The 24,612-nt window shown below is 39.0% G+C and overlaps 2 long non-coding RNA genes across 2 annotated transcripts in view; one reads left to right on the top strand and one right to left on the bottom strand.

Moving 5' to 3' along the window:
* LOC309665763 overlaps positions 1-24,612 on the top strand; it is a 114,927-nt gene extending 90,315 nt beyond the window's left edge. Inside the window, exon 2 of the long non-coding RNA XR_014266674.1 lies at positions 435-24,612. This is a non-coding gene — a long non-coding RNA (uncharacterized lncRNA). The remainder of the gene's footprint in view (positions 1-434) is intronic.
* The window catches only part of LOC309665756, a 101,972-nt gene continuing 93,791 nt past the window's right edge, over positions 16,432-24,612 (bottom strand). Inside the window, exon 5 of the long non-coding RNA XR_014266663.1 lies at positions 16,432-19,882. This is a non-coding gene — a long non-coding RNA (uncharacterized lncRNA). The remainder of the gene's footprint in view (positions 19,883-24,612) is intronic.

Genomic DNA, 24,612 nt, shown 5'->3' with positions numbered 1-24,612 from the left:
ATCACGTGTCATGGAGGTTTGCATTATTTCCAGTTTTCACTATTATAAATAATGCTGCTAAGAACATTCATGTACAAGTATTTGTGTAGGCATAAAATTTCATTTCTCTTGCCTAAATACCTAAGAGTGGAATGGCAGGGTCATATGGTGGGCAAATGTATATTTAACTATATAAATAACTGCAAAATTATTTTCCAAAGTGATTGTCATATTTTACATTCCCATCAGCAGTATGAGGGTTCCAATTTTTCCACGTCTTTACCAGCACCAGGTATTGTCAATCTTTCTAATTTTAGACATTTTAGTGGGTGTATAGTTATATCTTGTTATGATTTAAATTTGCATTTCCCTAATGATTAATGATATTGAGCAACTTTTGGTGTAGTTCTTTGCCATCCCATATATCTTCCCTGGTAAATTTTTTTTTTAAATAGATCTTTATTGGAGTATAATTGCTTTACAATACTGTGTTAGTTTCTGTTGTACAACAAAGTGAATCAGCCATATGAATACACATGTCCCCATATCCCCTCCTTCTGGAGCCTCCCTCCCATCCTCCCTATCCCACCCCTCTCGGTCATCACAAAGCACCGAGCTGATCTCCCTATGCTATGTTGCTGCTTCCCACTAGCTAACTATTTTACATTCGGTAGTGTATATATGTCGATGCTACTCTCACTTCGCCCCAGCTTCCCCCTCCCACCCCGTGTCTTCAAGTTCATTCTCTATGTCTACATCTTTATTTCTGCCCTGCAACTACGTTCATCAGTACCATTTTTTTTTTTTTTTAGATTACATATATATGCGTTAGCATACGGTATTTGTTTCTCTCTTTCTGACTTACTTCACTCTGTATGACAGACTCTAGGTCCATCCACCTCACTACAAATAACTCAATTTCGTTTTCTTTTTATGGCTGAGTAATATTCCATTGTGTATATGTGCCACATCTTCTTTATCCATTCATCTGTCGATGGACACTTAGGTTGCTTCCATGTCCTGGCTATTGTAAATAGTGCTGCAATGAACATTGTGGTACATGTCTCTTTTTGAATTATGGTTTTCTCAGGGTATATCCCCAGTAATGGGATTGCTGGGTCATATGGTAGTTCTATTTTTAGTTTTTTAAGGAACCTCCATACTGTTTTCCGTAGTGGTTGTATCAATTTACATTTCCACCAACAGTGCGGGAGGGTTCCTTTTTCACCACACCCTTTCCAGCATTTATTGTTTCTAGATTTTTTGATAATGGCCATTCTGACTGGTGTGAGGTGATACCTCATTGTAGTTTTGATTTGCATTTCTCTATTAATTAGTGATGTTGAGCATCTTTTTATGTGCCTCATGGTCATCTGTATGTCTTCCTTGGTGAAATGTCTATTTAGGTCTTCCACCCATTTTTTAACTGGATTGTTTCTTTTTTTGATAATGAGCTCCATGAGCTGTTTGTATATTTTGGAGATTAATACTTTGTCCTTTGTTTCACTTGCAAATATTTTCTCCTATTCTGAGGATTGTCTTTTTGTCTTGTTTATGATTTCCTTTGCTGTGCAAAAGCTGTTAAGTTTAATTAAGTCCCATTTGTTTATTTTTGTTTTTATTTCCATTACTCTAGAAGATGGGTCAAAAAAGATCTTGCCCTCCTCTCCTCTCCTGCTCCTCTGGTCCTGGAGGGCCCCTCCTGCCTGCCTCTCCTGATATCCCCGGCCTCCCTCCTATGCCCGCAGGAAATCAGGAAATGCAGTGGGGGGGGGGGGGGGGCGTGGCCTTGGAGGGCATGGGACCAGCCTGGGAGCTCAGCAGGCTCCCGGGGCCCGCGTGGGCGGGGCAATCGCCCTCCGGTCCTTTCCCTCTCTTCCCGGGGGTCCCTCCCACCTGCCTTTCCTGATCTCCCCGGCCTCAGGGATGCCGATCCTGTCTGGCTTCCACTTCTCCTCCCCCTTCCCAGTCCCCCCATGTCCTACAGGTTCACTTAGGGGTTCCTCCTGTCTCCTTGGGGTTAGGGTTCCCCACCAGCAGCCGGCAGGCGCCATAGTCGTGGGGAGATGCTCAGTGTCTTCCCACACAGCCATCTTAGCTCTGCCGCTCTGGTAAATGTTTGTAAAAATTGTTTGCCTCTTTTCTGACTGGAATGTTTGTCTATCATTGAGTTACTTAATACATATTCTCAGAACAATGCCATTGTGAGGTAAACGCATTGCAAATATTTTTTCCCAGACTGGAGCTTGCCTTTTGATTTCCTTAATGGTACCTTTCAAAGAGTAGTAAGTTATAAAATTTTGACAAAATTGGATAACACTTTTTTAAACACTCTAGTTAAAAAGCAGAGATTGATACATGGATTTTAAAAAAGCAAGACTATATACTGGCTAGAAAGATACACTTTAAATACAAAGACTAGAGAAGCTGAAAACATAACAGATGAAAAAAGATATGCCATGCAAACACGAAACATAAGAGGACTGAAGTGGATATTTTAACATGTGATAAAATGGCTTTCAAGACAAATGGTATTACTAGAGATAAAGAGGAGCATTTCATAATGATAAAAGGAACAATGTATCAGGAAGACAGCAATTATTAAGTGTATATGTGCCTATTTGCAGAGTTTTGAAATACATGAAGCAAACATTTATAGAATTAAAGGAAGAACTAGGCAATTTCAAGGTTAACAGTAAGGTATTTTAATAGTTGTCTGTTGGCAATTGATAGAACAATTAGACATAAATCAGTACATAGCTTAAATCTAATTAATTTGTATAGAACACTAGAGCCATCACTAAAGAATTCTACCTGATACATTCACCAAGTTAGATCATAACACATTTCAATAAATTTAAAATAATCAAAGTCACTTGCAGTGTATTCTCCAAACATAATAGAATGAAATTAGGAGTTAATCAAGATGTCTAAGAAAACCTCCCATAAATCTGGAAATTAAACAACACACTTCTAAATAATTGATGGATCAAGTAACATTCAACAATTTTTACATCAAAAAAATTTTTAACAAAAGACAAATGATAAAAACTTCCTCAACTATCTCACAGAATTATTGTGAGTGTGAAATGAGGGACTAGAGATAAAATTGCTTTGACTATTTGGAGGTGGTATACAAACACAATATTCTCTAGAAATAAAAACTTCGAAGCCTTCTTTGAGTTACAACAAAACTATCTCTAGAGTTATTTTTTGTAGTCAATGAGGATAATCATGTGCCAAAGGGGGAAAACCATGGCCAATTTGTGACCAACTCTTCTAGTTTCATGATAGAGAGCTATTGATCCCATGATTAATGGCTGTTTTCCAAATCTCACTGATGTGGCCACATTCTCCCCTGATTGTTCGCATATCATATTTGTGATAAGAGAAGAAAGTATTCTTCTTGAGAGAACTACATAATGTTACATTCTTAAGTGGAAGTTGGTAAACTAAGGCAATTGATGGCGGCCTTCTGGGTCTCCTTCTAGTGCAATTCTCTCTCCTTTATCTTTTTATTTTTTTCCTATTCCTTCGCTCCCTTTCCTCCTAGGCTGTTTTCCTTTCCTCTCCCTTTCTCTCTCATTACCACCTCCTTCCACCTCCATTCTGTCTCACTTGTCAAAGCTAGCCTTATGATGGAATTCAGAACTAAAGATGATCCTCTTAGTTTATTGGAAAAAATCCAATATTTTTACTTTAAGGAGAAGTTCGGTCTTGACTGTGTGGCTCAGAGTAGTTAAACGACTTTAATCTGATGTAAGCCCTCTCCCTTGACCACTAGTTACACCTTTGAATTTTAAGCCCTGACAAAGCCAGTGAAAATTGTCTCATTGAATGGCCTTTCCCTTCTCTGTGAACAGCCTGGTTGGCTGACTTGATCTTCTCTCTCACTTTCCCACTTTTTCTTTTTCTGATGACTTGGGTTTGTCTCTAAACCTTTACGACATTGTTCAGGATCAGTGTATACCACAACTTGTGTCACCTTCCTGGACCTGTCTCCCCTTGACTGGTCTGTCCTTCAGCTTCAGCTTCCTGCCCTATGGGTTCGCTCAATGGACTTCCCATTCAGTTTTGTTTTTTTTTTTAAACCTGCTTGTCTTTTTTTTTTTTTTTTCTTTTTTTAAATTTATTTATTTATTTATGGCTGTGTTGGGTCTTCATTTCTGTGCGAGGGCTTTCTCTAGTTGCGGCAAGTGGGGGCCACTCTTCATCGCGGTGCGCGGGCCTCTCACTATCGCGGCCTCTCTTGTTGCAGAGCACGGGCTCCAGACACGCAGGCTCAGTAGTTGTGGCTCACGGGCCCAGTTGCTCCACGGCATGTGGGATCTTCCCAGACCAGGGCTCGAACCCGTGTCCCCTGCATTGGCAGGCAGACTGTCAACCACTGCGCCACCGGGGAAGCCCTCCCATTCAGTTTTGTTATTCCATCTCCTAAATCTGAATATTATATAAGAACATCTTTGGTGTTATGCTTCCCTCTTGCCTGGTTTCATATCTGGCCTCTGTTGGTTCCTAAAGAATAGGATACTGTTCTTCACCCTTTTCAGGCCACTTCTGATGAAAAAGCCACCTAAAGAACCACAGTCCTCCCCAGTATGTCAGCAACTCCAAACACAATTCACTTTTGGTCAGAGGAGCACAGGAGAATTGTAATACCTCTTTTTTGTTTTTGAGTGAATTTATTGTGGCGACCTTAATTACTTGAGGCATTCTAAGTGTATGGACAACACCAACATTAAAATATGCTGGAATCAGAGGGGAAAAAACAAAGGAATAAAAATAACCAATTATTTGGTGAGCAAGAACTGGTATTGTATTTTCTGGAGTAACTACTTCTTGCCTACAAAATAGAGTTAACAATCCCTGACTGGCATGAGTGTCCCTTTTCTTCCCCCCGTGTTGCTGTCCTATTTCAGGTTCAGGCACTGCATATGACCAGTAGAGTTGTGTATAGCTAGAATCGATTTTACTTAACTTACAATTAGCAAGACTGTACTCAGAGCTTGACCTATATGAATATAATCCTTGTGGCCTGAATCAAGCGCTGTTATTACCTTTGTTGTGTAAATAATGAGCCAGTGCTAAGTCTGTGGAGTAAGATAAACCTAATTTTGATCTTAGCTCATCAACTTCCTAGATGTCTAATGTTGGGCAAGTTAACTCACGTCAGTGTCAATGCTTCCATCAGGAAAACTGCTGTTTGATTGGCAAAAGAGGCTATCTTACAGACAGAGTAAATTAAGGTCTCAGAAGGTTATCTAGGTAAATCCCAGTCATCAGAAGCATTTGTCGAGACTGTAACTAATCTTGAGGACAGGACGAGAGCTATTCCTATCGCACACATACATACACTTTCACAGATGCATGAGAGAAGGCAGTGATGACTTGGACTTGGTCTTTCCCGAGAAAACCAAGTGAATTTAAGTGTCATAAGTTTGCAAAGGCAAGAAGGAAAATGTAACAATGGCTATATGGTACATTCCCCCATATCAATTTGGTGGAGACTTAATGGTCATTAAATACAGATGTCAATACACCATAAATGGAGTTAAGCACCAGCTCTGCTAGAATTTCCAGGAAAATTACATCAAATCCATGGGCTTTCATTATTTCAGTTTGGGTTATATTTGTTAGTGTGAATCCTTCTACATGACCAGCTGGTTTTGTTAAGCAAATACACAAATAACAAGAGGCCCAAGATTAGCAGAAGATGGGATTTATTCATTTTAAAGACATTCTATATATACAAAATTTTGCTATTCACTGGATTTATTATTATTTAAGATAGATAATACCTGACCTCATTGTGTTTCCAGTAGAGAAGATAAACATTGATTAGATATACAAATAATAAATTAAAGTCATGAAAAAGTAACAAAGTGTGCTATGAAACATAAGAATAGGGGTGGCCTAGTTAATAGCTTCAGTGGAGTTGGGGGAAATTTTTTTGGCAATCAAATTTAAACTTGCCTGAAGAATAAGGCTGACCTAAATTATTATTATTGTTTTTGCTCTAAGAACTTTTGTTATACTGCAAAGGAGATGGCAATTATTTTTATTATGAGATATAATGGAGTTTAAACTCTGATTGCTGCTGAGATCTACAATAAGTGAAAGTTATGAGAAAACTAAGCATTTTCCTAGATAGGGAAATAAGTCAGCTCTTTAGATACCCCATACCAAGCACGGCTTGGGACATCTAGACACCGTATTAAGCCTGTCTCGATCACTGAATATTATATGGCCTTGGATACGATACCTAAAACCCTGTGTCTTCCTTCTTGAAATAATAACTAATAACACCATTCCAGTTTTATAGTGATATAATATAGATGAGTAAAAGCTATCCAAATTCTCTATTTGAAGGTTGTGTAATAATGGCAAATATAATTATTATCCTGATTGATAGCAATGTTAATCCTTAAAAAATTAAATGAAAAAATTCTACATTGCTCTCATAGCAAAATTCTTGGTGTAGGTAGTAGATAAATGCTATTTCCCTTCCACTGTCTGTTCTCTTTCTTGAGAAGTAAAATATGCATTCAGACAGAAAATATCCATGTCAGAAAATGTGAACAGTAGTCAAAAGTAAATTAGCAGCCTTTTTCATGAATATTTAAAATAGCCAGTATGAAAGCACACTTCCATTTTTGCTAATTTTTGTTATTTTAAAAGTCATCTGTGGTTTAGGCTCATGGAGGATGTCTTAAAGAATTTATTTTCCTGCACAGCATAATCAGTTTGCAAAGAAAAAACCTATAAAGCATTTTGCTACTAGCAGCACTAATAAGAGAAAAATCTGATCTTCAATTCATAATAGCCTAGACTGATTTTTAAATTAGGGGTTCCTAATCTCAGAAAATAAACAAGCTACCTCCCCCCCCCCCCCATGTTTCTAGATAGCAAGATTGGGAGGGAAGGAGATAGGTAGATACATAGATGATAGATAGATAGAGGTAGATTGTTAGATAATTTCCCTTCTTGTCCTACCTATCATAATGGCCAATGGCAATCTATGGCCAGGTTTCCAATGACTAAAGAATAGAAGAAAAAGATTATTGATGCCTGAAAGAATTCTGTTGTGTTGTTCCTCTTGGGGCCTAATATATCTCTACTGCATAAGAATGAAACATTAGACCTAAGTGTAGTATTTCCATTTCAGAGTAGGGCACCAGCTGTCTTCTTAAATTTCCATGCCACTTAATCTAGCTCTTAAGCTTGGTTAGCTTTCGATTCACAAAGAAGGCAACAACAGCTACCCAGGGTCACATCTTTAGCAAGGTCTCTGAAGTAATGAAGTGTACAAAGTATGCTAACAAGGAGAGCAGCTAAGTCAATTCCTTGAGGCAGGTGCAAATGTATGGCTTTAAGAGCCACTTTTCAGTGCAGTGCAAGAAGTGACCTGTGAACAGGAGGCGTTAACAGTGGAAGGCAAGAATTTGAGAGTTTCTCAGCATTGTTCAGGGATTATCACTCAATTTGCCTTGCTCATGCTAATGTGGAATTTACTACCTTGCAGGTCCACTTCCAACTACATAAATCAGAAGATGTCAGTACCCCCAAGATAGTCATCTAGAGAGCTACTCACATCAAAATCATCTGCCGCATCAACCATCTAAATGCACAGAATTAACTAGCAAAAGATGTAACGTGGATATGTCCATTCTAATCGCCACCATGATTTTTCAGAGGCTACTAGTATATTTGTCAAAATTTCCAAGTCCTTCGTGCCTATGCTAGGTCAGAGGGGGAAAATGGAGATATTTAAATAGGATTTGTTCCAGTTTTTTTAAAGAAGTCAAGTAACTTGGTCAGAACATGATGGAAAGAGTTTTAGAGTTGAGGATACCGCCCCGAAAATAACTTCTCATCTGACTCCCTAATATGTGCTTGTCAGAGAAGACGGGTTATTAATATCAAATCCCTGAATTAAGCCTAGACTACATAAGCATACACAGAAAAATACATGGAAAACAAAACCTCTGATAATTACCAAGAAGTCATATTATTATTCATGTGCAAACCTTACACCTTTTTAAGATGAGTAAGTAGTTGATAGGCATAATCCAGAATAAAGCATAGAATTAGAATCACAGAATATTAATGCTATAAGCTATGCTGGTGTGTTGCTCCTGTACTGCCACTTTAAACGCTGTGTAACAAAACACCCCAAAACCCCGTGGCATAAAATGACAATCATTTGTTCTCTTGTTTACAGGTCACCTAGCATGACTTTGTCTCAGTTTGCTGGCAGTGGGACTTCTGAGCCTCTGCCTCACGCTGTGGGTCCTTCCAGGTCTGCTTTATGAGTCTCATGCTAGGCCTGCAGCTACTTCAGGATGTTCTTCTAATGACAAAGTTTGGAAGACCCCAGATACATGAATAAAAACAATGTTTCTTAATATTTAGGCTCTCCTGCCAGAACGCACACAGTTACTTCTCTCAAATTCCATTGGCTGGGGCAGGTCACAAAGAGAAGCATGCCCCTCCCAAAGGAGTGGATGGGGGAGTGACTACAGCTGAACAATAAGTGATTCTACTCAAGCTTTAAACAGTAGCCCAATCTCCTTTACAGAGAGGAACATTGGAGGTGCAAACACAAGCATGCATGTAGGTGTTATGTGTATGTGATGTGTCCCAGGGTACACGACGGGATAATTTCCAAACTGGAATAATAACTATGTGCTCCATATTTTAAAATGGGAAATTCCAATAAATTTTAATATAGTGCTCTATATGATATACTGACATATTTTTATCAAGTGATAAAATGAACCATTGCTTTTTGATTGCTCATTGGAGACAGCAGGAAGGGTAGGTTTTGAGCTTTTTTAAAATTGATGGTCCCTTCCTCCACATCGAGTAGACAGACATCCACAAACACACACACATCCACACACACATCCACACATATATAGTAGAGGGAGGGGTGGGTAGAGAGGAAGGGAGAAAGAGAACACTAACATAGAAATGTAATTATTTACTGAATTTAAAGCTAAGCTAACTGAGTTTGGAGCTGCATTTTTTTTTCTTCCTGAGAGTTTAGGAATTTCAAGGACAAAATAGAAGCTGCTAGGTGATCCCCTTACCAAGTGTGTCATTTTGTTAACAGGAATGTGATGTGTGGTTTGATAATCAGGGCAACAAACCTAGCAGAGCCAAGAATTTGTATTCCTCTTCTTTCATAGGGATGGAAAACAAAAATTAGCATTTTAAAAAATTTACTAGATTCTTTTTTTTAATCTCAGGAAAGTAGGATGTGCTGACAAGATAGGTTTATCAGAAGCTATAGGAAGGAAGAACATTTTCTTTCTTGACATAAGCCCTGTGAGTATCAAAAAAAGGAATTGCTGTAACAGAAAAAAATACTATCACAGCTGTGACTGGTGATATGTACGGAACAGCCTGCAAATCTCACCCAGCATCACTCTGGAATTCACCCACCACACATTTACTAAGCTGCAGATGGTCGTCTTGTTTTCCACGGGCAGATATCTCTAAACTGTTGGAATTACCCAACACTTAACTTTCTGAACAAGTTTTTAACATTTTCCCACAGATTTCTTGTTTAATGCACTGGATGTTGAAAGACCCGATAGTTAATTTACACACCGCTTTGCAACCCACTTTGATGAACCCACCTTGTGTCAGTTTGTTAATGGAGGCAGAGTATGCAATTAGTTCTACAAAGCAAAAGGCAAAATTCACAATTTCTTTTTTCTTTTAAATTTATTTATTTATTTATTTATTTTTGGCTGCGTTGGGTCTTCGCTGCGGTGCACAGGCTTCTCATTGCGGTGGCTTCTCTTGTTGCGGAGCACAGGCTCTAGGTGCACGGGCTTCAGTAGTTGTGGCTCGTGGGCTCATTAGTTGTGGCTTGCCAGCTCTAGAGCGCAGGCTCAGTAGTTGCGGCGCACGGGCCCAGTTGCTCCTCGGCATGTGGGATCTTCCTGGACCAGGGCTCGAACCCGTGTTCCCTGCATTGGCAGGCAGATTCTTAACCACTGCGCCACCAGGGAAGTCCCCACACTTTCTGGACAATAATGACTCGACTCTACTTAGAACTTTGAGTTGTGCTTGTGTCCAATTTATACTTTGGTTTCTTACAGATTTATGATGACTATCATAGAATGTGTCTTCCAGATATTTCCCTCACTTTGAGTTTCCATTAAATTAATGGAAGGATTCACATGTTCCAAGAAACACCACATTCTCCCCATAGGCAAAACGATTAACTTTTCCTCTGCAGGAATTCAAATTAATATTCTCAGCTCATGAAGGGAGGGGTTTGGTGGCTTAAATACCTTTAAGACAAAATTGGCCTTTCTGTAGTTAAACAAAAAATCTCTTATTTTTCCCTTCCATCACTAGTTTGCCTTCATCTCCTAACAAAAATAGAAGAGTTAATTGGAGAGAACAAGAGTCTTTTTTGATATGATTGTAGAAGGGATGCAAAAGGAAAGGATAGAAAGACCAGTGTTTTTCTTTTTCATGAACTTTATGTTATTGATGAAACATATTTTCCAAAGCAAGCAATCCAAACACCCACCTCTGCTTCCAGCACACCTAGCCTGTGTTGGAGAAAAGAAAATGAGGTACATGGACAGAAATTGAAATTCCATCTCTGCAAATAACAGCCTATGTGACCTTGAGTCAGTTATTTGTTTTAATTTCCTCCTTGTGATGAGGATAAAATAATATATGCAAAGTGTGTGGCCCTTGGTGGGTATTCAGTAAATGATAACACTTACTGTATCATTATATTTGGAAAAATAGTAGTATGTGGCAAGCAAGAAGATTTTAGCCTTTGGAGTCAAGGTGGATCTGGGTTCAAGTTCAGACTCCTCCACTGGCTATATGAAGAACCACTGATGGGTTTACACTGCATGAGATTTCACTTCCTAATTTGTATAGGGTCAGAGGGTGTGGGGAGAAATTTTTGGCCCCTGGCCCCTTGCTTGGCAGACGGTTGTCACTCAGTAAATGTTAACCTCCAGTAGTAGTGATAAAAGTAGTAGAAACAGTACTCACAGTAAGCCAGTGAAAATCCTTACTTGATAAAATTCTTACAATTTAGTTTTCTTCATACAGTATTTTAGTCCCCATTCCAGATAAAAATACTCTGAGATCTTCCTGAGAAGCTCTACTGAACCCAAGTTTCCCTCCTGGCACCTCATCTATCCTAAACACATATATGGCTCTAAAAGAAAACTCATAATTGTCATTGTGACTTTCTTTAAGGATCCCTTCCATCCCTTCAGTCCTAGGGGGTGAGCTGTCATAGGTGGGGAGAATCACGTGCACTAGAGACCCCCAGGGTGACAGGGAGGAAAAGGCCTACTCTCTCATGCTTGCCTTCTTTACCTCCATGTTTCTTTGATTTCCTGGGGCATATTGTCAAGTGAAATGTCTCCCTGGAGAAAACCCAAACATTTTAAATTTGAAAGGTAAGACTGAAAGAGAGAAGGAGTGCTCCGGACTCACAGGCAGTTGGCTGCCTTGGTCACCGGCTCACCCCCTGACAACTCGAGCCATGGAATATGCAAAGCTGTGACATTGCTCTTTCAACATCCCGTAAGGTTGGTGGGGAGGACAGTTTGCTGTAAAGATTAATCTCACTGAGCCACTGATTGTATATTCTGATGCTTATCCAGGAAGGTAACCATTATGTTCCAGCAAGGCAGACATAAAGTAAATCTTATTTCTATTTAGAGGTAATGGGTAGAAAGAAGGAACAGCAAGAATCATTGTTTTTGCCTGACACAATTCTTAGGGTTTCTTCAAATGTTGTTGACATTTGTAATTCAGTTGATCAAATTTGCCTTTTCACTCATTTTTACTTAAGGGGATTTTTTTAAAAAGCCCTGCCTTTTGTTTATATGGTGCCAACAAAACTGATGATTTAAAAAAAAGGAAATTCATTCAATCAGTGTATCTCCTGAAGTACAAACTTCAGTTAAACAACTTGTTTGATTGATTTCCCCTCTGCTACCCGGAATTAACCAGATTAATTTTAGATAGTCTCATTCCCAAACTTCAGTCAAAGGATGTTTGTAGGTCTGGCTGCATAGGAATCATCTTGGGAACTCTACAATAAATACAGATTCTTGGGCCCATTCCTGATACTTCAGAATCAGAAGCTCCTGTCTCAGGAATCTGCATTTCAACAAAGATCTTGACCATCAGTGACAGTCTTAAATTTCTCATATATATGAGAACTGGTAATTCAGATGAAAAAAATAGAGATTTTGGTAGTTTCCTCAGAATCTTTTGCTCTGATTGCCTTGATGATTTATCAGCCAGATTATTTGACCAATACTTAGAATATAAGTAAGTATATGTAACAGTGGTATAATTTCAGAGAACTAGCTCTGAATCCCATGGGGTAAGAGCAGGGGTCGGGGAGCATATACACTGGGGGTTATTCTCTCTCCCTCCTTCCTCATCTGTTATGATCACTGATGTCTTTCTACATGTTTTTCCCAATATTGTAAATAAGTAAATGGATGGATGAATAACAATGTTGCACTCTAAACAGCAGCAGGGATCGTGAGAAGAAGCTAGATTTGAGTGTCCTTGTGAATCATTCTGAGCCTTGGAAACTCTGGCTTCAGATGAGAAGACGGCTGTAGCATTGTTGTAGCCAAGTTGGCAGAATTTCCAATTGGGCTGTTGACTAAACTCTTTGCAATACCTGGAGAGACCCTTGTCATAACCACCTGACATTACTGTCCAAGGATGTTGCATCTCTAATTACTGCCGAAGTCAGTCATTTTACTGGCTCCATGGCTGAAAGCCTCAGCCCCTAAATCCAGCCAGATTTTTAGCCAATCTTTGTTGTTAGCCAGAAAGTGAGGGTGAAAGATGTGGCTCATCAGTGTAAACCTTTTTTCCAACATTGAGGTAGATGGGGCAAAACAAAGTACATGCCCATCTCAAAGAGCCATTTTATTGCACACAGGGCAGCAACTATTTTGTAGGAATCATCTGGGAGAACAGGGCTACAGGCATTAAAAAATAGGCATGTCAATTTCTAAAGTATTTAGAAAAATGATCATTTTTATGTAAGAATGTCAGCAATCTGGTAACAGACTTTTTTAAAAGGCAGCCTATTCTGTTAAAATGTCCCAATATGGGGCAAATGTGGTATTTTTTCCAAAGTAGTCACTTGGAAAAGGAACAGCTGCAAACATTTAAAAGGGTCTGATGCAGCCCTGAGGCATCATAGCAGGATACTATTGGAAATCTTTGCAGCTGGGATTCTTGAGCAGCAGAAAGTTTCACTTAGCAACTAGTAAGCTACGGAAGAATGGTGGCCAAAAGGTGTAACGACTGTTTAAGAAAAATAAAGCTTCTTTGGTTGCTCTGCTACAAATAGCCACAAAGCAGAAATGCCTTCATAGGAATCATATAAAGGATATAAATACAAATCCACCTTTGACGTGGTTCCTCATGCTTGTTACAGGACTCACAATATGAACTTATATTTATCCTTCATTTGTTTGGTATGGTTGTTGATGCCAAATCTAGTTAGGATGATCTATAATGATAGATGGATGGTATATGGTACCCACTGATTATCTTCCCTCTTCTTTGGAACTGCCACCCTGCCCACAGAAGTGAGCCCTCCTCATCTTTATTTATACTATATATCCCCTATCTTCAGCTCATAGCTGATTAGACCAGAACTAAATATCTGACCCAAGGTGGATTAATCTCATTCTCTCTTCAGAATTTGGTTTTATTTAAGCTAGCTTGGAACTTACACATGGTAAAACTTACACATATCCACTCATATAATGGTGCTATAGAAGGACCATATTGGATTGCTTCATTTCCTTAAACAGCATAGGAACTGAGAATTAAAAATAATGAAATAAAAATAGTTTAGAAACAGTTAAACATGATTCTGTGACACACTCTCTTCTCTTCCCACCCACTGATGTTAAAGGGAGAGCCGTGAAACACCCCTATATCACTGATGTCAGAGCACATTTTATTAATGATAAGAGTGATAATGTTTTTGTCATTAAAAACAGCAAAATGATTTATTGTTTAATATATTCTCAATGATAAAAAAAGAATGCCAGTGCAGGCAGAGTCCCATTTTTACCGTTGGTTCTGCCTCTGACGGCTGGAACCATGAATCACTAAATCATCCGCCAGCTGACGCCTCCCCACCAGGGCTCCCGGAGATGTTTGCATAGAGGACAAAGCCAACGGCCCACTGTGCATTACTAAGTGCCCTGTTCCAAACTTATCCTTCGAGACCAGGGACAAATAACAGGTTTCAAGAGGTTCTTTACCTCCTCTGGCCTAAGGCCTCACCTAACTTTAACCCCTTTCTTCTATTTTTAGTTCTGATGCCAAATCAATCAACCAACCAATTAAACAAACAAACCTTGGGGGGAAAAAAACTCGATGAAAAAAGTCAAAATAACACAATTTCTCTCTAAATAACATGCACTCCATGATCTTTCCTCTGGGTTCTACTTGGCTTTGTATCTCAGTGCCTCTCAAACTTTAATGTGCACACAAATCAACCGAGGATCTTGTTAAATTTCAGATTCCGATTTGGCTTCACTCTCTAGTAGGGCTGAAATTCTGCATCTCCAGCAAGCACCCAGATGATGCTAATGACCCTCACTTTGAGCATCAAGTTTCAAGGTCAAGTGAGGAAAATGCTTCAGACTATATTAACCAAATGGGGGAGAAAGAGAGAGTAGCAGGGGTCCTTAAAAGAGGGAGTCCCAAGTGCCGTTCAAAGAGAATCCATCACACAGACATGGGAGTGGCCAACTTCCCCTGAATCCCATGGCTGCACGGCATTCTGGGTTTGACAAATATCTCAACTCCAGTTCAGGAGTGAAGTAAAAGGCAAAAAGGAGGTATGATTCCCTTGTGATCATCCTACATAGGATTTCTCATCTGAATAGTTGGTGGAAAACTTTTAAGGAGACAAATTTATAAGACCCATAAAAACCATTGAACAGCATCTTGGTGTGGAGACCCACGTCTGTGTGTGTTTACATAGCCCAAGAGGTGATTCTAATATCTTCTCCTGGTTAAGAACCCCTGAATAGTAATCAGAGTGTTCCACTAACAAATATGTATCTGGTTTAATAAAATGAGGGTCTATGCATATCAGAGCCCACGTTAGCACTTTATTGCTAGGTCTGATGGTAATCTCGTTGCCTAAGAAAATCTTTTTTAATGGGTATGTCCCTACCAATATTTGGAAAAACATTATTTTCATATGTTAGTGATATGTAATACTTTAGTTATATTTATAATGTTAAGTACACAAAATATAATTTAACATGTTTTTTAAAAAATGATATGAATGATTGTAACTGATCTAGAGAACAGGATCCCTTTCTAGGTCTCTAGGTCCCTTATATATGAACTATATATAGTTCTTGGTAGTTTACAATTTATTTCTATGTATAGTACCAAATTTATTCCTGCAACGACCGGATAAAAATACTATTACTTTCTCTTTTATAGATGAGGAATTTGAGACAGATAATTTAAGTATTTGCACAAAGTCACAAAATTACTAAGTGGCAGAGCTAGGATTTAAACAAGGTTTGTCAGCTACTTATCCTCAACCTCTGTGATGTACTGCTAGTTTTTAAATCAGTGTAAGAATTTTGAACAAATAAATTATTCAAGTCTTATTGAAAATTGTCTTTCATTTTAAGAAACTTAAATGTTTGATTTACAATTTTCTGTCTTAATCATAATGACAATTTGATCAACACTCTTTGTCCTTCTGTCATTATATTTTGCATCCTCTGTTCTCCATGCAAAGGCCAGACTGAGAGTTGAATAGCAGAAGGAGATGAAACCAGAATAAAATAAACAGAAACCATTTCACTGGTAACAGTGTCCCAGTATTCCCTTTTAGAAGAAGAGATTTTTAAAATGGGTTATTTTTATTGCCATCTGTGAAAAATTCAGTTTCAATTACAAAAAAAAAAATTTGAAAATAATTTATGGAGCAAATTTTGCTCTGAACTGTGAAAAAGTTTTGTTTTTAACAGAAGGATGTGGAAACTGGTAGAAGTAGTCACCTTTTCCCTATGAAGTGATCTTGATGTCACAGAAGAAAGCCGAGGATCCAAATGGATTGCAGGCGAGGGGGCGAAATATACTCACATTTAACTCACCGCCCCAGAGATTTTACCTCCTAAAATGTATTTGTGTAGTTACAAAATTCTTTAGCAGTTGAATGCCATTCCTCTTAGCTCAACAACTATCTCTTGAATTTTCTTCTCTATGAAGCCAATGCTTATTTCTGTCAGAAGACTCTAAATCACAAGTCATTTGACACTTCTAGTTTATCTTCTTTAGCTGAAAAGGTTAATTTAATGCTTTCTATGCTGCATTTTGAAACAGTTCCGAGAACAGCAGCTTCATAGAAGGAAAAGTGTTCAGAACATGACATTTTACTCACTTGGATTCCAAGGCCATCACAAGGTTTGCCCTCATAAGCCAAGTCTAAGCCTTTGTCTCCTGTTGAAATGTGTTGCCCCGTCATCTCTGTGGTGCATCTATCTGTGGCCCAGTTCCCCTTCCAGATTCAAGACTCTCATCCCCCAGAGGATGGGTGTGTTGGAGGTGGAGGGCTCACACCTGAGGCTTTTCTGGAAATTTCCCTGACAGAAGTAAGTTGCCTCATGAAGGTTTCACTTAATCCATGGAGTACTGACATGGGAGATACAGAGGCCCAGCCCCCTTGCCTCTGTTTGGGCAACTGGAAGATCCATCCCCCAACTGAGGTGCCCCCTGGGACCAGGGAGGTTACTGCTACAAATGTGTCCCCGTTATACTTCTCCCTCTGCCCAGTCCCGTTTCCCTGTTTCCTCACAAGTGTTGTTCCCAAGAACACTCCCCAGTGAAGCTCCTGTGTGCAGACCTCAGAGACTCAGGGTCTTGGGTCCCCACCTGCACCACCGCCAGTGACCTAGAACACTTGTCCTCATTATAAAAACATCGTTCCCTTCATACATCAGTCCCTTCATTCACCAAATATTTTTCAAGTTTCTACTGTGTCAGGCATAGGATTAATTGCTGGGGATACGGTGGTAAATCAAACAGATGTGATACCTGACTGTGGAGATTACATTCTGGTGGTGTGTATAAGAAAAGAAACAGTATTTAAAATGAATTGTAATAACATGCTATAAAAGGAGAAATCCAAGAAGGGAGGGCCAAATCCATTATTGTGGAGCTAGGGAAGAGTACCTGAAGGCAATGATCTCTTGCTGAGAAGTAAAAGGTAAGTAGGATGACCTAGGCTGTGGGCAGCAGGTACACTCCAGGTAGAGAAAACACTGGGTTTTGAGAGCCTCGGTATGAGTCGCTGAAAGAGTTTCAGTGAAGTTTCTGGAATTTAGAGGGCAAAATGTGGGGTGGCAGGCATGACAGCCATATTAAAGTGTTCCACTGAAGAGTTTTAAAGCATATTTTAACAGCCTCATTGAGGTAGGATAGATATAATAAACGACATATATTTAATGTACAAAATTTGATAAATTTTAATACGCATACACATCATCATCATCGTCACAATCAAGACACTCAACACATCCGTCACATCCAAACATTTCCTCACGCCCCTTTGTAAACCCTTTCTCCAGTCCTCCCCAGTCTTAAGGTAAACACTGATATATTTTTGCCACTATAGGTAGTTTGCATTTTGTAGAATATTATACAAAATGAAATCACATAGAATATTTTGTTTGTCTGAATTCTTTCACGCTGCATAATTATTTTGTAGTTCATTCATGATGTTCATTATCAATGTTTTATTCCTTTTTATTGTTGAGTGGTATTCCAAGGTATGGATGTACCACAGCTTGTTCATCCATTCACTGTAAATGGACATTTCAGTTTTTAGTTACTACAAAAAAAGCTGCTATGAACATTCATGTATAAGTCTTTGTGTAGACAGATGCTTTCGTTTCCCTTACGTAAATACCTAGGAGTGGAATGGCTGGGCCATATGGAAAGTGTGTATTTAACTTTGTGCAAAACTGCCAAAATATTTTTCAAAGGTTGTACCATTACGCCATCCCACAAGCAGTGGGAGTTGTAAAGAAAACACCTTGTCCCATATCAGAGATGGAATTAACTAGAACCCGCTGGGCCTCCCTCCATAAGCCACACTACTGCTCTGACTTGTGTTACTGCCTACCTGTTTCTCCTCTTTTGGTGATAGCCTCTTTCCTCTCTCCGAGGTACCTCATAGGTTTCCTGACTCTTCCCATTGTCTTTACTATCAAAAATTGCTCGCAGGAAGAAAAATAAATGACTGATAATGTAGTTATCCTACAGCACTACAGCAATATAGATGAAGAATAATTAACGGAAAAATGAAGATTATCAGGATTGAAAGATAGAACTGGGAGTGTTACCGAACCCAGGTCCGGCTGCTCACCGCTTGAGAGCCAATTCTCGAGAGACACGTGTTGGTAGGAATGGAAAGCTGACTTTATGTCGGAGGCTGGCAACTGGGGGAGAGGGTGGACTCCCATCTGAGAACCAACTCCCGCTGGCTACTCAGGGGACAGGGGCTTTTAAAGGAGGGTTTTGGGGTTGTAGGCGGAGGGAGGGGGTGGAACAGCACAGTCAGTTCTGACAGTCATCTTGAAACCAGTCATGTGGTGGTCTGATCAGTGTCACCTCGGTTGTTTTAAGTACAGTTAACCTTTAGTTCCGGGGTTTGTTCCCATTTCTTTGAGGCCAGTTCTCGGAACTGTGTGAAGTGGAGCAGCTTATGTCATGGCTTCAGTCTGGTCATCATGCGGTCATCCTCCTCTAGCTGGCGGGGGCTTCAGTACCTGCAAAACAGCTCACAGGACACGGCTCAGAATATTATCTATAGTCCTTAAGGAGGAGCTAAAGGTCTTTGACTACGCTTAATGATTAAACTATTATTATTTGGTCTCCTTTGACTGTTCTCCTTTGTTTCTGCATTTTCTCACTTCTCTGATTAAACTTATTCTTTGGCTTAAGTTTTTCCACAGACAAAAGGCAGGCTGAGGACATGGCGGGGGGGAGGGCAAGGACCATAAGGTCCTGCTGTGTTTCAGGAGAACCTAACAACCAGGTAGTTTTCTTCCTGTAATTATCATATTTACATCTGATATCCACCGGAAACAGATTCTGAGTTCTAGATCCCTTGATCTATACTATCTTTCTACCATAGGAAAAGTCTCATATGTGAAAGTCCTCAGTAAATGTTGACTGACTGACAGACACTTAGGGAGTGACCGAAGAGAGGCGATTAAAATCTCTAACCTCTACTTTTGCTTCTATAAAATTATTTTTTAACTATTTCAACCCCCTGTGTTTTGAGAAACCTAATACATGCACAATATGAAACCTTGGTCCTAGGATCTGAAAAAGCCCTACAGCAGTTCTATAACACCTGTCTGCACCCCAATTCCCTGCCCTAGAGGGCAAAGCTTTTCAAATGATTAAGCTAATCTGGTTCGAGTAGAGGGAAGCTACTTAAAACTTTGACATCAGACAGGTAGGTGTTTGCACAGGTAATTGGAAGATTCTTCACCTAAGAAGAATATACATATGCATCATGTTAGGTACAAGGATAAAACCAAAGTTAGACAAAATATGTTGCCCATTTATCATCTATGCCATTTTTATAGCTCGTAGCACCTTTGAGTAAGTCTCTTAGACCTGGAAACGCCCACCTTAGCCCAGTACCTCATGTCCCTTTCAAGTCAAGACTCTCCTTCTGCTGGGTCTGACCAGTGACACACCTGTTGCAACAAGCTGATGAACAGTCGTAGCAAACCTCGTGGCCTTAGGTTAAATTCTGCAGGTGGAATGCCCAGTAGATTGGTATCTAAAGTTAACTTCTGAATCCTCCCTAGAAACAGTAGAGGGTAACATTACTCTATTTTAAGCATGGCATTAAGCACTTCACAAACATTACTTAATTCATTTCCACAAAAACTCTGTGAGTTAGGTAGCTCAGAGAAACTGAAACTAAAAGTTTAAATAATAAGCCCAGCATCATAGATCTAATAAAAACAGAGCAGGTCTGGAGACTGAGCCTTTGACCTCTATGCCCTCTTCACAGCCACAAGAGTTCACATCTTGGAAAACAGCTTTGGTTGTGATTCTATGTTCCAGCCCCTTTCATGCAAATCTCCTCACCTCCAAGTCAAATGTCTACTTAATCCAACAGTAACTCTCCCCACTAAATATTAGAAATTCCTTCCCTTTTTTTCATGTCACCCAACTTTTTCAATGTGTCTTGGTTAAAACTCAAAGATAAAATTCAACATAATTTATTTCAAATTTGGTACACCTTATTCTACAAGATATTCAGAACCATTTTGAAAAGGAGATATTTATACCAATTAATGGTGATCCTAATGTTATTTCATGTTATAAAATGTTTAAAGTTTTCTATCTTCTGCCAACCAAAAATAAAACTACATGCCAGTTGCCAGATTGATTAAATTTTAGCAGTATATGATTGTCTCTTTTCTCCTATTTTCAGAATACAGGGAATGTTAGATCATGGTAGCCTCTGAACTCAGTTGAATTATGCCTGATATTTATATTTGATTACTCCTCACTAAATATTAGAAATTCCTTCCTTTTTGAAAATTGATGCTCTTTCCTTTCTAAATTAGAAATTCAAGAAAAAATTATAGAATAAAGAACAGGATGAGATCAGATATCAAATTAATAACTTCTCTAATAAACAAAAATTAAAGAGGTCTAGTAGATTTAGTTTAAGAAAACATTGCTGAAAATGTTTTTGTCAGGCACTGTGCCGTACATGAATTGCAGAAAAACACCTTTGCCTTTGGAAGTTAATTACCTTGCTCAGAAGTTCTTTTACATCATAAAATACAGGACCGGTATCACAATTTTTCTACTTATTTTCGCTGTAGCTTAAAAACAGATAATCTCAGTTAACTGACTTCACTGAACTAAACCATTTTCAACAATTCCTTTACAGAAAGTGATTCTGAAAATGAGCAGTCTTCCATAATATCAGAGAGCGATTTAGCTGGAAATCATCCATTACCATTAATAGAATTTATATAACTCAATTTTACTGCCATTAAAAGGTCAAATCTGAAAGGCTTTATTAATGTCATTTCCTTTCAAAGAAGTTGTTTCTGTCAAAAATAATAAATTATAGAACTCGTAAACGATCATTAACTACTCCTTTAATCTGTAATCATTACTTTTAATCTTACTTTAGAATTTTGCCCCACTAATGATATAGATATATCATGCATATGTATATATATATATATACACCTTTTAACTGTAGAGACTGCCTACCAAGTGAGATAATTAAAGGCACAGCCTCCCTTTACAGAAGGAATATTTTCCATTGAAATGCCTTCTAATCAACAGTCCCTGGTAAATGTCTTCTCTTTGAAGAGCAGGAGGCAACTTCCTAGAAGCTTTATCCTGGACTCTTTCAGCGATTGATGATCTCCAATGGTGTTTCGTCGAGCAAACTGGGACGTCATGAGAGTAACAGAATAAGAGCTTAAGCCTGAACATAGCCCAGCCTGCCAGTCCTCTGTTAGGAAGCCATCTGTTAGCAACCTTGCGTCATCCCCACCCTCTATCTCAGTCAATTGACTGCTGGTGTCTGAATTGCGGGTGGCTTCTTTGGTTAATTCAGATGCATTGTGTCTCAGTTCTTTTTTTTTTTTTTTTTGAAACTCCCTGTATAAACAGGCCAGGATAATGAGTAAACAAACAAACAACAAAAAACCTTCAGTTACAGTTTGATTCTCATTCTCCAACACACAGCCATGCCTCACTCTTACAAAAGACAGGCTGATCTGGATTGCGTCTCACTTAGGAAAATGACCACCTGACACTAGCTGGAGAAGTGATAAATCTCCAAAGTTTTATAATCACAAATCAAAATTAAAAAAAAAAAAAAAAGCCTGGATTTCCCTCCTACTAGAGGCACACTGAAAAACAGAACCACAGTGTGCAAGGTCATTAACCGAGTGCATGTAACTGCCAGAAAGTTGAAATTGCACCTCACTGTTTGCTGCCAGCAGGATTTCTCCTGGCAACCCATGGCTGTTTTAAGTGCAGACAGAATGGAGTTGCACAGCCAGCTTTCTCCATATGGGGTACGGCAAGGCTGTGCAGAGGAAGAGTGCAGAATGTAAGTGCTTTAGGAAATGACTTCTAGCTCTAGTTCTTCTTTGTTGTATCAACATCTAATTTACGTGGATAAATAAACACCTACGAATGATTTCGATGTTCACAGAACAAAAGCAGTGGATATTCATGAGTAATGTCAATGATTGAAAACTCCGAAGTACTGAAAGGGGCAGTTCATAAGTTTGTTATTTTTGGAGGAAAAGAAATGTATATGATGCATGATAAAGTAGAGAGTTTAAAATGCAGTAGGCATATACTCTGTTTGCCAGTTTTTATTTTTTTAAACAACAGCTCCTGTTTATTTTTTAATTTTTATTTATTTATTTTATTTATGGCTGTGTTGGGTCTTCGTTTCTGTGCGAGGGCTTTCTCTACTTGCGGCAAGTGGGGGCCACTCTTCATTGCGGTGCGTGGGCCTCTCACTATCGTTGTTTGCCAGTTTTGTGGTGCAAAATCCAACCCCAAAATACAGCTGGCATGTCTTTCTTTCTCACATTTCTACAGGTAGACCAGGGCATCTCTGCTTCTGGCTACGCTCTGTGGGTGGACCCAAGCTGGAGGGTACAGTTACCTGAGACATCTTCTCCTGGCAGAGGTCAGAAGCCCCTAGGTGAGTGGGTACACATGAGAGATGCCTCTTGAAGCCTTGGCTTAGGACTGGCACTCAGTCAGTTCTTCCCACACTCCTCTGGCCTAAGCAAGTTCCCTGGCCAAGCCCAGCTCTGATGGGATAGGGATGCTTGCTTCTCCATGGAGTTGGGGGAAAGAAAATGACTATTTGCTGAACCTGAACGATGAGCTAATATGACAATTTTTTTTCTCATAATTTAGAAAATGTCAGTAATTAAGAAAGAAAAAAATAAAAATCACTGGATAACCCATCATCGGTGTTAATCTTTAGCATATATCTTTCCTGTTTTTTATTTATGGGTACAGAGTGGAGTGAGTGGTAGAAGGCATTAACGAAAGTTTCGTGGGAAAAGAGGAAGGGTTACCAGGAAAGCGAAAAGGGGAAAGACTGGGGCAGTTTCCAAACTTAGTGGGATATTAAATCAGACCATCTGTGTTTTTATGCCAATCTCACTCACTATATAACCGTGGGTGCATTAATTAGCCCTTCTGAGTCCCAGTTTTAATCTGTAAAATGGGCTAACAATTGTGTCTACCTCATGATGTAATGTGAAGATTAAATGAGTTGTTGAACGTAGATAGAATGGCACTGGCAACATGATAAATGCCCAGAAAAAATTAGCCACAATCCAGAAATATAATGTGTCAGGGTTTTATCTGTAAGTATTGGCCTGTTCATCTCATATGCGTTATCCATACTCATGCTTGCTTACAGAGTGGCAGAGCTTCCCAGAGCCTAAAATAACTTTTGTATCCTCTTGAACATTTTTTACTTGACATCTAAGATTTTCCTTAACGAGTTGAAATAGATATAATTTATGGCATTTGATTTTAAAATAGGGTTATAATACTCTTCTAAATATCTAGTGAAATTTAAATATCACAATTCAAAACAATGCATCAACAATTTGTTCTTTGACATTTAGGAATTTTACATCTTTGGCTTTATTCCCCCTTGAACTCGTATTTCCATTCCATTGTTTAACCATAAAATTTTATCTTAATATAATTTATTTTTCGTTCTTGAAAGACTGTTTTGATAATCTTTCCTTTATTCTTTGCAAAGAAAAGATACATATGAAAAGTGGAAAATTCTTTAAAGGGTTATAAATATTAAATTTTTTTCTGGCTTGAGTCATTATAATTATTACTGTGCATCATAAATATAGTATTGATATTGCTATATAATTACTGAATGTCAAAAGTAGAATTTTAGTAGAAATACATTTCTTATTGAGATTAGTGGTATTTTTTTTAATTAGCTCTTATCTATGTGAATGTGTAAGAAATTGCAGGAGTGGGACAGAGTCCTGCGCGAATTGTATTTTGATTTGTTTTGATTTTATAGATGTGAACACAGAGAAATTATTTTCAAAAAATCAGTAGAGGGGAATGGGAGGAAGTTTTATTTCTTTTTCATAGATGTGTCACTCAATTCCTTAAATACCAGAAATCACAGTGATCTATCTTCAAAAATTATTATTATTATTAATTTTTTTAGAGCTAAGGGTCTGGCTTTTTTTTTTTTTTTAATTTTATTTATTTATTTTTGGCTGTGTTGGGTCTTCGTTTCTGTGCGAGGGCTTTCTCTAGTTGCTGCGAGCGGGGGCCACTCTTCATCGTGGTGCGCGGGCCTCTCACTGTCGCGGCCTCTCTTGTTGCGGAGCACAGGCTCCAGACGTTCAGGCTCAGTAGCTGTGGCTCACGGGCCTAGTTGCTCCACGGCATGTGGGATCTTCCCAGACCAGGGCTCGAACCCGTGTCCCCTGCATTGGCAGGCAGACTCTCAACCACTGCGCCACCAGGGAA

Source organism: Balaenoptera physalus (genome assembly GCF_965194825.1).
Source record: "Balaenoptera physalus genome assembly, chromosome: 8".
NCBI classification, from domain to species: domain Eukaryota; kingdom Metazoa; phylum Chordata; class Mammalia; order Artiodactyla; family Balaenopteridae; genus Balaenoptera; species Balaenoptera physalus.
This window is presented reverse-complemented; position numbering and strand designations above follow the sequence as displayed.